Source organism: Zalophus californianus, chromosome 7, assembly GCF_009762305.2.
Source record: "Zalophus californianus isolate mZalCal1 chromosome 7, mZalCal1.pri.v2, whole genome shotgun sequence".
Lineage (NCBI taxonomy): Eukaryota > Metazoa > Chordata > Mammalia > Carnivora > Otariidae > Zalophus > Zalophus californianus.
The window spans coordinates 71,281,549-71,294,115 of NC_045601.1; the positions used below are offsets into that span (position 1 = coordinate 71,281,549).

Sequence of the window (12,567 nt, forward strand, 5' to 3'; positions counted from 1 at the left end):
TTTATGTTATGTTAGTCACCATACAATACATCATTAGTTTTTGATGTGGTGATCCACGATCCAGTTTTCATGTAACACCCAGTGCTCCATGCAGTACGTGCCCTCCTTAATACCCATCACTGGGCTAACCAATCCCCCCTCCCCCCTCCCCTCTAAAACCCTGTTTGTTTCTCAGAGTCCATAGTCTCTCATGGTTCATCTCTCTCTCCAATTCCCCACCCCCCTCTTTTTCCCTTCCTTCTCCTAATGTCCTCCACGCTATTCCTTATGTTCCACAAATAAGTGAAAACATATGATAATTGACTTTCTCTGCTTGACTTATTTCACTTAGCATAATCTCCTCCAGTCCCAACCATGTTGATGTAAAAGTTGGGTATTCATCCTTTCTGATGGCTGAGTAATATTCCATTGTATATATGGACCACATCTTCTTTATCCCTTCATCTGTTGAAGGGCATCTCGGCTCTTTTCACAGTTTGGCTATTGTGGACATTGCAGTTATGAACATTGAGGTGCATATGGCCCTTCTTTTCACTACATCTGTGTCTCTGGGGTAAATACCCAGTAGTGCAATTTCTGGGTCATAGGGTAGCTCTATTTTTAAATTTTTGAGGAACCTCCACACTGTTTTCCAAAGTGGCTGTACCAACTTGCATTCCCACCAACAGTGTAAGAGGGTTCCCCTTTCTCCACAACCTCTCCAACATTTGTTGTTTCTTTCCCTTCTATTTTTGCCATTCTAGCTGGTATAAGGTGGTATCTCAATGTGGTTTTGATTTGAATTTCCCTGATGGCTAATGATGATGAACATTTTTTCATGTGTCTGATAGCCATTTGTATGTCTTCTCCAGAGAAGTGTCTTTTCATATCTTCTGCCCACTTTTTAACTTGATTATTTGTTTTTTGGGTGTTGAGTTTGAGAAGTTCTTTATAGATCTTGGATACCAGCCCTTTATCTGTAGTGTCATTTGCAAATATCTTCTCCCATTCTGTGGGCTGCCTCTTTGTTTTGTTGACTGTTTCCTTTGCTGTGCAGAAGCTTTTTATCTTGATGAAGTCCCAAAAGTTCATTTTTGCTTTTGTTTCACTAGCTTTCGGAGATGTATCTTGGAAGAAATTGCTGTGGGCGATGTCAAAGAAGTTACTGCCTGTGTTCTCCTCTAGGATTTGGATGGAGTCCTGTCTCACATTGAGGTCTTTCATCCACTTTGAGTTTATCTTTGTGAATGGTGTTACAGAATGGTCAAGTTTCATTCTTCTGCATGTGGCTGTCCAGTTTTCCCAGCACCATTTATTGAAGAGACTTTTTTCCATTGCATGTTTTTTCCTGCTTTGTCAAAGATTATTTGACCATAGAGTTGAGGGTCCACATCTGGGCTCTCTATTCTGTTCCATTGGTCTATATGTCTGTTTTTGTGCCAGTACCATGCTGTCTTGGTGATCATAGCTTTGTAATAGAGCTTGAAATCAGGCAACGTGATGCCCCCAGCTATGTTTTTCTTTTTCAACATTTCCTTGGCAATTCGGGGTCTTTTCTGATTCCATACAAATTTTAGGATTGTTTGTTCCAGCACTTTGAAAAATGTCATTGGAATTTTGATTGGGATGGCATTGAAGGTATAGATTGCTCTGGGTAGCGTAGACATTTTAACAGTGTTTATTCTTCCGATCCACGAGCATAGAATATTTTTCCATCTTTTTGTGTCTTCTTCAATTTCTTTCATGAGTGTTCTGTAGTTCCTAGAGTATAGATCCTTTACCTCTTTGGTTAGGTTTATTCTGAGCTATCTTATGGTTTTTGGTGCTATTGTAAATGGAATCATTTCTCTAATTTTTCTTTCTACAGTTGCGTTGTTAGTGTATAAGAAAGCAACTGATTTCTGTGCATTGATTTTGTATCCTGCCACATTACTGAATTGCTGTATGAGTTCTAGTAATTTGCGGGTGGAGTCTTTTGGGTTTTCCACATAAAGTATCATGTCGTCTGTGAAAAGAGAGAGTTTGATTTCTTCTTTGCCAATTTGAATACATTTTATTTCTTTTTGTTGTCTGATTCCTGTTGTTAGGACTTCTAGTACTATGTTGAACAATAGTGGTGAGAGTGGGCATCCTTGATGTGTTCCTGATCTTAAGGGAAAGGCTCTCAGCTTTTCCCCATTGAGGATGATATTCGCTGTGGGTTTTTCACAGATGCATTTTATGAACTTGAGGAATGTTCCCTCTATCCCTATACTCTGAAGAGCTTTAATCAGGAAAGGATGTTGTATTTTGTCAAATGCTTTTTCTGCATCAATTGAGAGGACCATATTGTTCTTCTCCCTCCTCTTATTAATGTGTTCTATCACAATGATTAATTTGCGAGTGTTGAACCACCCTTGCATCCTGGGGATAAATCCCACTTGGTCGTGGTGGATGATCCTTTTAATGTATTGTTGGATCCTATTAGCTAGGATTTTGTTGAGGATTTTGGAATCCATATTCATCAGGGATATCGGTCTGAAATTCTCCTTTTTGATGGGGTCTTTGCCTGGTTTGGGGATTAAGGTAATGCTGGCCTCATAGAATGAGTGTGGAAGTTTTCTTTCTGTTTCTATTTTTTGAAACAGCTTCAGAATAGGTATTATGTCTTCTTTGAATGTTTGATAGAATTCCCCAGGGAATCCATCAGGCCCTGGACTCTTGTTTTTTGGGAGGTTTTTGATCACTGCTTCAATCTCATTACTGGTTATTGGCCTACTCAGGTTGTCAATTTCTTCCTGTTTCAGTCTTGGCAGTTTATAGGTTTCCAGGAAGGCCTCCATTTCATCCAGACTGCTCAGTTTATTGGCATAGAGTTGTTGATAATAATTTCTAATAATTGTTTCTATTTCCTTGGTGTTAGTCATGATCTCTCCCCTTCCATTCATAATTTTATTAATTTGGGTCCTTCCTCTTTTCTTTTGGATAAGTCTGGCCAGTGGTTTATCGATCTTATTAATTCTTTCAGAGAACCAACTTCTAGTTTCGTTGATCTGATCTACTGTGTTTCTGGTTTCAAATTCATTAATTTCTGCTCTAATTTTAATTATTTCTCTTCTAATGCACGGGTTAGGCATTGTTTGTTGCTTTTTCTCTAGTTCTTTAAGGTGTAGAGTTAGTTGGCGAATTCGGGATTTTTCTATTTTTTGGGGGTGAGGCTTGGATGGCTATGTATTTTCCCCTTAGGACCGCCTTTGCAGTATCCCATAGGTTTTGGACCGATGTGTTTTTGTTCTCATTGGTTTCCATGAATTGTTTAAGTTCTTCTTTGATTTCCTGGTTGACCCAAACATTCTTGAGCAGAGTGGTCTTTAGCTTCCAAGTGTTTGAATTTCTGCCAAATTTTTTCTTGTGATTGAGTTCCAGTTTTAAAGCATTGTGGTCTGAGAATATGCAGGGAATAATCTCAGTCTTTTGATATCGGTTGAGACCTGATTTGTGACCCAGTATGTGGTCTATTCTGGAAAAAGTTCCATGTGTGCTTGAGAAGAATGAGTATTCTGTTGTTTTAGGGTGGAATGTTCTGTAAATATCTATGAGGTCCATCTGGTCCAGTGTGTCATTCAAAGCTCTTGTTTCCTTGTTGATTTTCTGCTTAGATGATCTGTCCATTGCTGAGAGTGGAGTATTGAGGTCTCCTACAATTAATGTACTGTTATCAATATGACTCTTTATTTTGGTTAACAGTTGGCTTATGTAGATGGCTGCTCCCATGTTGGGGGCATAGATATTTACAATTGTTAGATCTTCTTGTTGGATAGACCCTTTAAGAATGATATAGTGTCCTTCTGTGTCTCTAACTACAGTCTTTAGTTTAAAATCTAATTTGTCTGATATAATAATTGCTACCCCAGCTTTCTTTTGAGGTCCGCTGGCATAGAAGATGGGTCTCCATCCCTTCACTTTCAGTCTGGATGTATCTTTAGGTTTAAAATGAGTCTCTTGTAGGCAGCATATGGATGGGTCCTGTCTTTTTATCTAATCTGCAACCCTGTGCCTTTTTATGGGAGCATTTAGGCCATTCACGTTGAGAGTGATTATTGAAAGATATGAATTGTCGTCATGTTGCCTGTGAAGACGTTTTTATAGATTGTCCCTGTAAATTTCTGTTGTATATCACTCTTGGGGTCTTTCTCCTTTTATAGAACCCTCCTTAATATTTCTTGCAGGGCCGGCTTAGTGGTCACATATTCTTTCAGTTTCTGCCAGTTGTGGAAGCTCTGCATCTCTCCATCCATTCTAAATGACAGCCTTGCCAAATAAAGTATTCTTGGCTGCATGTTCTTCTCATTTAGTACCCTGAATATGTCTTGCCAGGCCTTTCTGGCTTGCCAAGTCTCTGTGGATAGGTCTGACTTATTCTGATGTTCCTCCCTCTGTATGTAAGGAATCTTTTCCCCCTAACTGCCTTTAAGATGGTTTCCTTGGTTCTAAGATTTGCAAGTTTTACTATTACATGCCGAAGTGTTAGCCTGTTTTCCTTGATCTTGGGAGGGGTCCTCTCTGCCTCTAGGATGCGAATGTTTATTTCATTCCCCAGATTAGTGAAGTTCTCAGCTACAATTTGCTCAAATACATCTTCTAGTCCTCTCTCTCTCTCCACTCCCTCCAGGATTCCAATTATTCTGACATTGGAATGCTTCATGGTGTCACTTATTTCTCTGATTCTATTTTCATGAATTCTGAGTTGTTTTTCCCTGGCCTCCTCTTTCCCCTTTTTATCTATTATATTGTCTTCCAGGTCGCTTATTCGTTCTTCTGCCTCACTTACTCTAGCTGTTAGAATATCTAGATTGGATTGGATCTCATTGATAGCATTTTTAAGTTCTGCCAATTCAACTTTCATTTCTGCCCTTAGAGACTCTATGTTGCCATTAATTGATTTCTCCATTCTAGCCATTGTCTTCACAATTGCCAGCCTGAATTCCATCTCCGACATCTTGGTTATATCTGCATCCGTTTGTAAATCTGCAGCATAAGTCATAATCTCTGAGTCTTTTCTATTTTGGGGGTTCCTCCTCCTAGTCATTCTGTTGATGGGTGTTTGAGGGAATGTATAGAGTCCAAATTATTGACCAGAACCCAAGCAAGATGCACGTGTTTTCTTGGGACCTTAGGGTTGCTGGCCTCTTGTTTTCCCAGCCAGTCTTCTGGGGGAGGGGCCTGCTGCGCTGTTACTCAGGCAGCCCTGTTTGGGCAGAGTTGCCCTGCCCCCCTGTGGTGGGGGATGGGCTCAGCAGAAATCAATTTGGGGGGCTTTTGTTCTCTGGAGGCTTTCCCTGGTGGCTCTCCATGTCTCTCCTGCGAGTCAGAGCAGAAGAAACCGTTTCCAACCCTCTGACTCAGAGCAGAGAGACCGCAGTCTGTTCTTCAGTGAGCTCTCCCAGCCACACCATCTCCGTTTCTATCTGTGCTGCTATAAACTGCAGCGTCCTGGGTTGTGCACCCCTCCGCAGCGCCCCCAGTCCTGCCTCCAGGTCGGGGCACGTCTCTGCCCTTTGTGCTTCTAGAACCGCCAGCTTCTCCCAGTTCCCACGCGCGACCCCGCCGCTCCAGGTTTCTGCCCCGGGGGGCTGCCCTAAAGTCCTTTCCCCACCACTACAGTCTGTGAGTCTGTGCCCCGTCCCCAGCGCGTGAGGCTGTCACTCACCAGCGGTGTAGGATCCCCACGGCCAGGCTCCCTCCCGCCGCCGTTTATCCTCCGATATCTACCCGCGGAATCACTGCTCCCCGCTTAGTACCTTGAAACCAACCGCCTGCGACATTCTGTTTGTAGAGATCCAGATCTTCTTACATCTCAGGCTGGTTTCGTGAGTGCTCAGAGTGGTCTGGTAGATACCCAGCTCAATTCCGGGGACCAGTTGAAATAGGGTCCCCATTGAAATAGGGTCCCCTACTCCTCCAACATCTTTCCTTCTCAGCCACACCCCAAAGTTTATAGCAGCATTACCAACAATAGCCAAACTATGGAAAGAGCCCAAATTTCCATCAACTGATGAATGGCCAAAGAAGATATATATAAAATGGAATATTAACCACCAAAAAGAATGAAATCTTGCCCCTTGCAACAACATGGATGGAGCTAGAGTGTATTATGCTAAGTGAAATAAGTCAATCAAAGAAAGAAAAATACCATTTGATTTCACTCATGTGGAATTGAAGTAACAAAACAGATGAACATATGGAAAGGGGGAAGAAAGAGAGAGGGAAACAAACCATAAAATACTCTTAATTGAGGGTTGATGGAGAAAGGTGAGTGGGAGATGGACTAAATGGGTGATGGGTATTAAGAAGGGCACTTGTCACGTTGGAAACTAGGTTTTATACATAAGTGATGAATCACTAAATTTTCCTGAAACCAATATTACACTATTTGTTAACCAATTAGAATTGAAATAAAAATTTGAAAAAGAAAAAAACTTGAAAAGAAAAGTCCTCATTTTCTGACAAAAAATTAAGAGATGATGTCCAAAACTATTAAAATTGTGTGACATACACATCACATTAACAAAATGACTGATGAAAATCAAGTGATCATCTCAACAGATGCAGAAAAAGCATGTGACAAAATTCAACATCAATTTATGATAAAAATTCTCAACAAAGATATCAGGAGAATGTACTTTAACATAATAAAGGTCATTTATGGTAAGCCACCACTCATATTCAACATGAAAAACTGAAAACTTTTCTTCTAAGATCAGGAACAAGACAAGGATGCCCATTTTTGCCATTTTTATTCAACATAGTATTGGAAGTCCTAGCCAGAGCAATTCAGTCAAGAAAAAGAAATAAAAAGCATCCAAATTGGAAAGTAAGAAGTAAAACTGTCACTATTTGCAGATGACATGATTTTATATCTAGAAAATCCTAAAGACTCCACCCAGAAAGAGTTAGAATTTAAAAATTCAGTAAAGTTACAGGATACAAAATCAATATACAGAAATTTGTTGCATTTCTTATATACTAACAATGAACTACATGAAGAGAAATTAGGAAAACAATCACAATGACAATTGCATCTAAAATATAAAATATCTAGGAACAAATATGACCAAAGAGGTAAAAGACCTATACACTGAAAATTACAAGACACTGATGAAAGAAACTGAAGAAGACAAAGAAATGGTAAGATATTCTATGCTCATGGATTAGAAGAATGAAAATTGTTAAAATGTTCATACTGCCCAAAACAATTGACAAATTCAATGCAATCTCTAACAAAATTCCAATGACAGTTTTCACAGAAATAGAACAAACAATCCTGAAATTTCTATGGAACCACAAAAGATCCTGAACAGCCAAAGCAACATTGAGAAAGAAGTGGAAAGTTGGAGGCATCATGCTCCCTGATTTTATTTGGCTTTTTAACTTTTTATTTTAATTCCAGTTAGTTAACATATGGTGCTATATTAGTTTCAAGCATACAATATAGTGATTCAACAATTCCACACTCCCTGATTTCAAACTATACTACAAAGCTTTAGCAATTAAAACAGTATGGTACTGGCATGAAGATAGGCAGATAGATCAATGGAATAGAACAGAAAGCCCAGAAATAAACATGTATGGCCAATTAATTTATGAAAAAGGAGGAAAGAATATACAATGGGGAAAAGACAGTCTTTGATAAATGGTGTTGGGAAAACTGAACAGCCACATGCAAAAGAATGAAATTAAAATACTATCTTAGACCACACACAACTATTAACTCAAAGTGAACTGAAAACTTGAAAGCCAGACCTGAAACAAAAAACTTCCTAAAAGAAAACATGGTCAATGGTCTTGGCAATGATTTTTTGGATCTGACTCCAAAAGCAAAGGCAATAAAAGCAAAAATGAACAAATGGGACTACATCAAACGAAAAAGCTTCTGCACAGCAAAGGAAACCATCAACAAAATGAAAAGCCAACATACCAAATGGGACAAAATACTTGCAAATCATATATCCAGTAAGGGATTAATACTCAAAATATATAAAGAACTCCTACAACTCAAGAGCAAAATAACAAATAATCTAGTTTTAAAATGAGCAGAGGATCTGAACAGACATTTTTCCAAAGAAGACATACAGTGACCAACAAACACATGAAAAGATGCCCAACAGTCTTTTTTCGTGGCCTAGCATAGCCATGTCTCATGGTCCCAAGAAGCATCTGAAGCATGTACCAGCTCCAAAGCATTGGACACTGGATAAACTGACTGGTGTGTTTGCCCCTCATCCATCTACTGGTCCCCATAAACTGAGAGAATGTCTCCCTCTCACCATTTTCCTAAGGAACAGACTTAAGTATGCCCTAACAGGAGATGAGGTAATGATCTGTATGCAGTGTTTTATTAAGATTGATAGCATGGTGTGAACTGATATAACCTACCTTGCTGGTTTTATGGATGTCATCAGCATTAACAAGACTGGGGAGAATTTCCGTCTGATCTATGACACCAAAGGTCACTTGGCTGTTCATCAGATTACACCTGAGGAGGCCAAGTATAAGTTGTGCAAAGCAAGAATGATCTTTGTGGGGACAAAAGGAATCCCCCATCTGATGACCCATGATGTCTGCACCATCCACTATCCAATCCCCTCCTCAAGGTGAATGACACCATTCAGTAATCTTCCCACCAAATCTGGGAAGATTACTGATTTCATCACATTTGATGGTAATCTGTGTATGGTGACTGAGAGTGCTAACCTGGAAAGTATTGGTGTGATCACCAAAAGAAAAGGATACCTTGGTTCTTTTGATATAGTTCATGTGAAAGATGCCAATGGCAACAGATTTGCCATCCAGCTCTCCAACATTTTTGTTATTGGCAAAGGCAACCAACCATGGATTTCTCTTCCCCATGGAAAGGGTATCTGCCTCACCACTGCTGAAGAGAGATACAAGAGACTGGTGGCCAAACAGAGCAGTGGGTAAAATGGTCTCTGGGTGATGTGGTTAAGTCTTTAAACTTAAAAATAATACAGGAAAGAAAGAAAGAGAGAGAGAGAAAGAAAGAGAGACAGACAGAAAGAAAGAAAGAAAGAAAGAAAGAAAGAAAGAAAGAAAGAAAGAAAGAAAGAAAGAAGAAAGAAAGAAAAGAAAGAACAGAAAGAAAGAACAGAAAGAAAAGATGCTCAACATCAGCAATCATCAGGAAGATGCACATCAAACCACAATGAGATACAGCCTCCCATCTTTAGAATGGTTATTATCAAAAAGACAAGAAATAATAAGTGTTAGCAAGGATAACAGCATTGCAGCATTATTTACATTAGTCAAGATATGAAAACAATCTCTGTCCCCATGGATGGGTGAATGGATAAAGATGTGATACACACACACACACACACACACACACACACATACACACACACACACTAGAATACTACTCAACCATAAAAAAGAATTAAATCTCGCCATTTTCAACAACATGGATGGATCTTGAAGGAATTATACTAAGTGAAATAAGTCAAAGAAAGACCTTATGATTTCACTTATATGTGGAATCTAAAAACAAACAAATGAACGAACAAACAAACAAACAAAACACATAGATCCAGAGAACAGTGGTTGCTAGAAGGGAGGGGGTCAGGGAATGAGCAAAATCAGTGAAAGGGGTCAAAAGGTACAAATGTCTAATTAAAAAATAAATAGCCATAGGGATGTAATATACAGCATGGTGACTATAGTCAATAATACTGTAGTGCATACTTGAAAGTCACCAAAAGAGTAAATCCTAAAAGTTCTAATCACAAGAAAAAAAATTTTTTGTAACTTCGTATGGTGACAGTTGGTAACTAGACTTATTGAGGTGATCATTTCACAATGTATACAAATATTGAATCACTATGTTGTACACCCAAAACTAAAATAATGTTATATACCAATTATATCTGTCTAAAAATAAACAAAATAAATGCAAATACACACACATAATTGTGTGACATAAACATATTTAGTTAGGTGACAGTTGTCACCTCTGAAGCTAGGATTTGGGATTGAATGGGATGGAATAGATGACTATATTTTTTTTTCATTTTAAGCCTTAATGCATATATTACTTTAATTGAAATATTAATTTTTTAAATAATTTTCAAAAATAAAGGTAGCCCTGGTTCTCTCTCTCTCAGAAAGAAAAGTGAGTTCCCAGCTAGGTGCCTCCAAAGGGGCTGACTAGTGAACTAGGTGGATAAGGGGGTGAGGAGCCTCCTGAGTAGGGCATCCCAATGAAAACAGAGCCAGACAGTCAACTGGACCCAGTGGTAGAGACTTAGTCCTCAGAAGCCAAGGAGAGCCCACCTCATGCATAGCATACAGGTTGTCCCTTAGAACTTTCTCACCCCAAATCCCCATTGAACTCCTGCCTGAAGGTTATGGAAAGGAGAAGTGCAGCTGACCCTTGAACAACATGGGTTTGAACTGCACAAGTCGTCTACTTACACGTGGAAGTTTGTCAATAAATACAATATAGTACTGTAAATGTATTTTCTCTCCCTTACGGTTTTCTTAATAACGTTTCTTTTCTCTAGGTTACTCTATTGTAAAAACACAGTATATAATACATATAACATACAAACCATGTGTTAACTGACTATGCTATCAATAAAGCTTTTAGTCAATAGCAGGCAATGAGTAGCTAAGTTTTGGGGGAGTCAAAAGTTAAACACAGATTTTCAACTGCACAGGAGGGGAGGAGAGGGGACGAGTGCCCCTAACTCCACACTGTTTAAGGGTCAACTGTATAAGCAAAAAATACAGGAACTAATTCACTAAGAACTATGTAGGGGCACTCAGCCCAAAGACAGCTTGGTCTTAGAATCCCACTCATTGAATGTGTCCTGAAAGTGGGGAAATCTCTGGCATGGACCCTTCCCCACGTGGGCACCTTGAGAGCTCCAGCACATTGGAGCAGCATCCAGAAAGAGACTGAGGTGCTAGAAGAAATGGATGTGCCTTCAGAGACTAATCAGAGCAAGGCAGTGTAAACGGAGTGCCAACTGATCTTGTTCATGAGGCACATGTCAGGTACCTCCTGAGGACTCTCCAAATCCCCCTGGGGCATTTTGCAGTCACCCAATAGGCTGTGTGAGCAGATGCAGTGACACCGGTAAGTTCAGTATCTGCCTATTTATATAGCCCTGTGACCCCTGTGAGCTGGCGACCTGAAAAAGCAATCTTCCTGAATGAGGTACAAATGTGCCAGTGCAGGCATCTGGCTCCGGCACAGAATTTTACCTGACCAGCTTGGAGTGCTCTTGCCATGGGCAGGCTTCCCAAATAATACCAATCAGAGAGAACATAATGCTAAGCAACTGCCCACGCCCCTTAAAAACTTTCAGGACACCACTCATGAGCTGTCACCCCTCAGACAGCTCCACTAAGTCTGAGAAAGGGGTCGTGACCAGGGGGCAAGTCCACAGCTGCTAGCTCCACGGTCTGAGACCCACAGCTTAAGAAGAACAAGGGACCCTGGTGACACGAGCTCTCAGCTTTAGTGTCTGCTTTTCTCCATGGCCAGACCCTTCATTTTCACCCCTGGACACATCCTCACCTTGAAGAGTCAAAGCCAAGGAAGGCATGCTCTTGACGCTTCGGTACCAAGGAGGAAGCTCCCATCACTTCCTGGGAAGCAAAGCAGCATTTCTGTGCCTCTTCCCTTCCTCTGCTGGTTCTGTTGTTACAACGCATAAGGGGAATTTTCCCCTTGAGGATCATTTCCATTTCTTTAACAGCAGGGCCTCTCAGAGACCTCATTTAAGCCCCTAACCTGCCCTTTCCAGCCTAGATACTCCACACCACACATCCCATCATTCAATGATACAGCCTCTCCTAAGCAAGGTCCCCTATTGTTTTGCATAAGTTGATCCTTTTCCTCCAGCTAGACATTCCAGAACAGCAAGGATCAACCTTAGACATCTATTCTATAGTCCCCAAAGCACCCGTCCTAGCCCAATAAATAAGCTGGCACTCAATAAATACGTCTTCACTAATGTTTCAACTCAAATGGCTAGTTTCATAAGGAAGCTGATAATGGGCGGGGGGGAACAAACAAAAATTTACAGGTCCTTCAAAGTGTTTTTGATATCCTCTCCTTCTTTTTCAGCCCCTTGCACAAGCCCCCGCATGCTAAAAACACATAAATAAGAGTCTAATAGAAGCCAGACATTGAAAATAACATATTTTCAGGAGATTTTTTTTTAACAAAGCTTGGATGCCTCTGCAGGCTGTAAATTTACAGTTGATGATCTTCTGCCAGAAGTTCTTTTGGGTGCTTACAGCTGTGAAATACAATCTTTAGTTGACTACACAACCCCTTCATGCTCCCAGTCTGATTCCAACAGCCCATATTCCTGACAACAAAACTCATCACAACAATAATAAAATAACAAGAATATTTATTTGGATTTACACACCACCTTTCACCTAAGGGTCCCTGAGCAACTCCAAACACAGCTGAAATGGTTCCAAACCATGTACCTCTCCAACTTGGATTTAGAAGCTAAAAAAGGAGTCAGTCTGCTGTGTGTAATTCCTTGGCAAAAATCATACACTTTTCCATAA

General features: G+C 40.1%; 1 pseudogene; it reads left to right on the forward strand.

The window, feature by feature from the left end:
- The first annotated feature begins 8,151 nt into the window (after positions 1–8,151).
- On the forward strand, positions 8,152–8,940 carry LOC113927370 (annotated as a pseudogene).
- Positions 8,941–12,567: the final 3,627 nt, after the last annotated feature.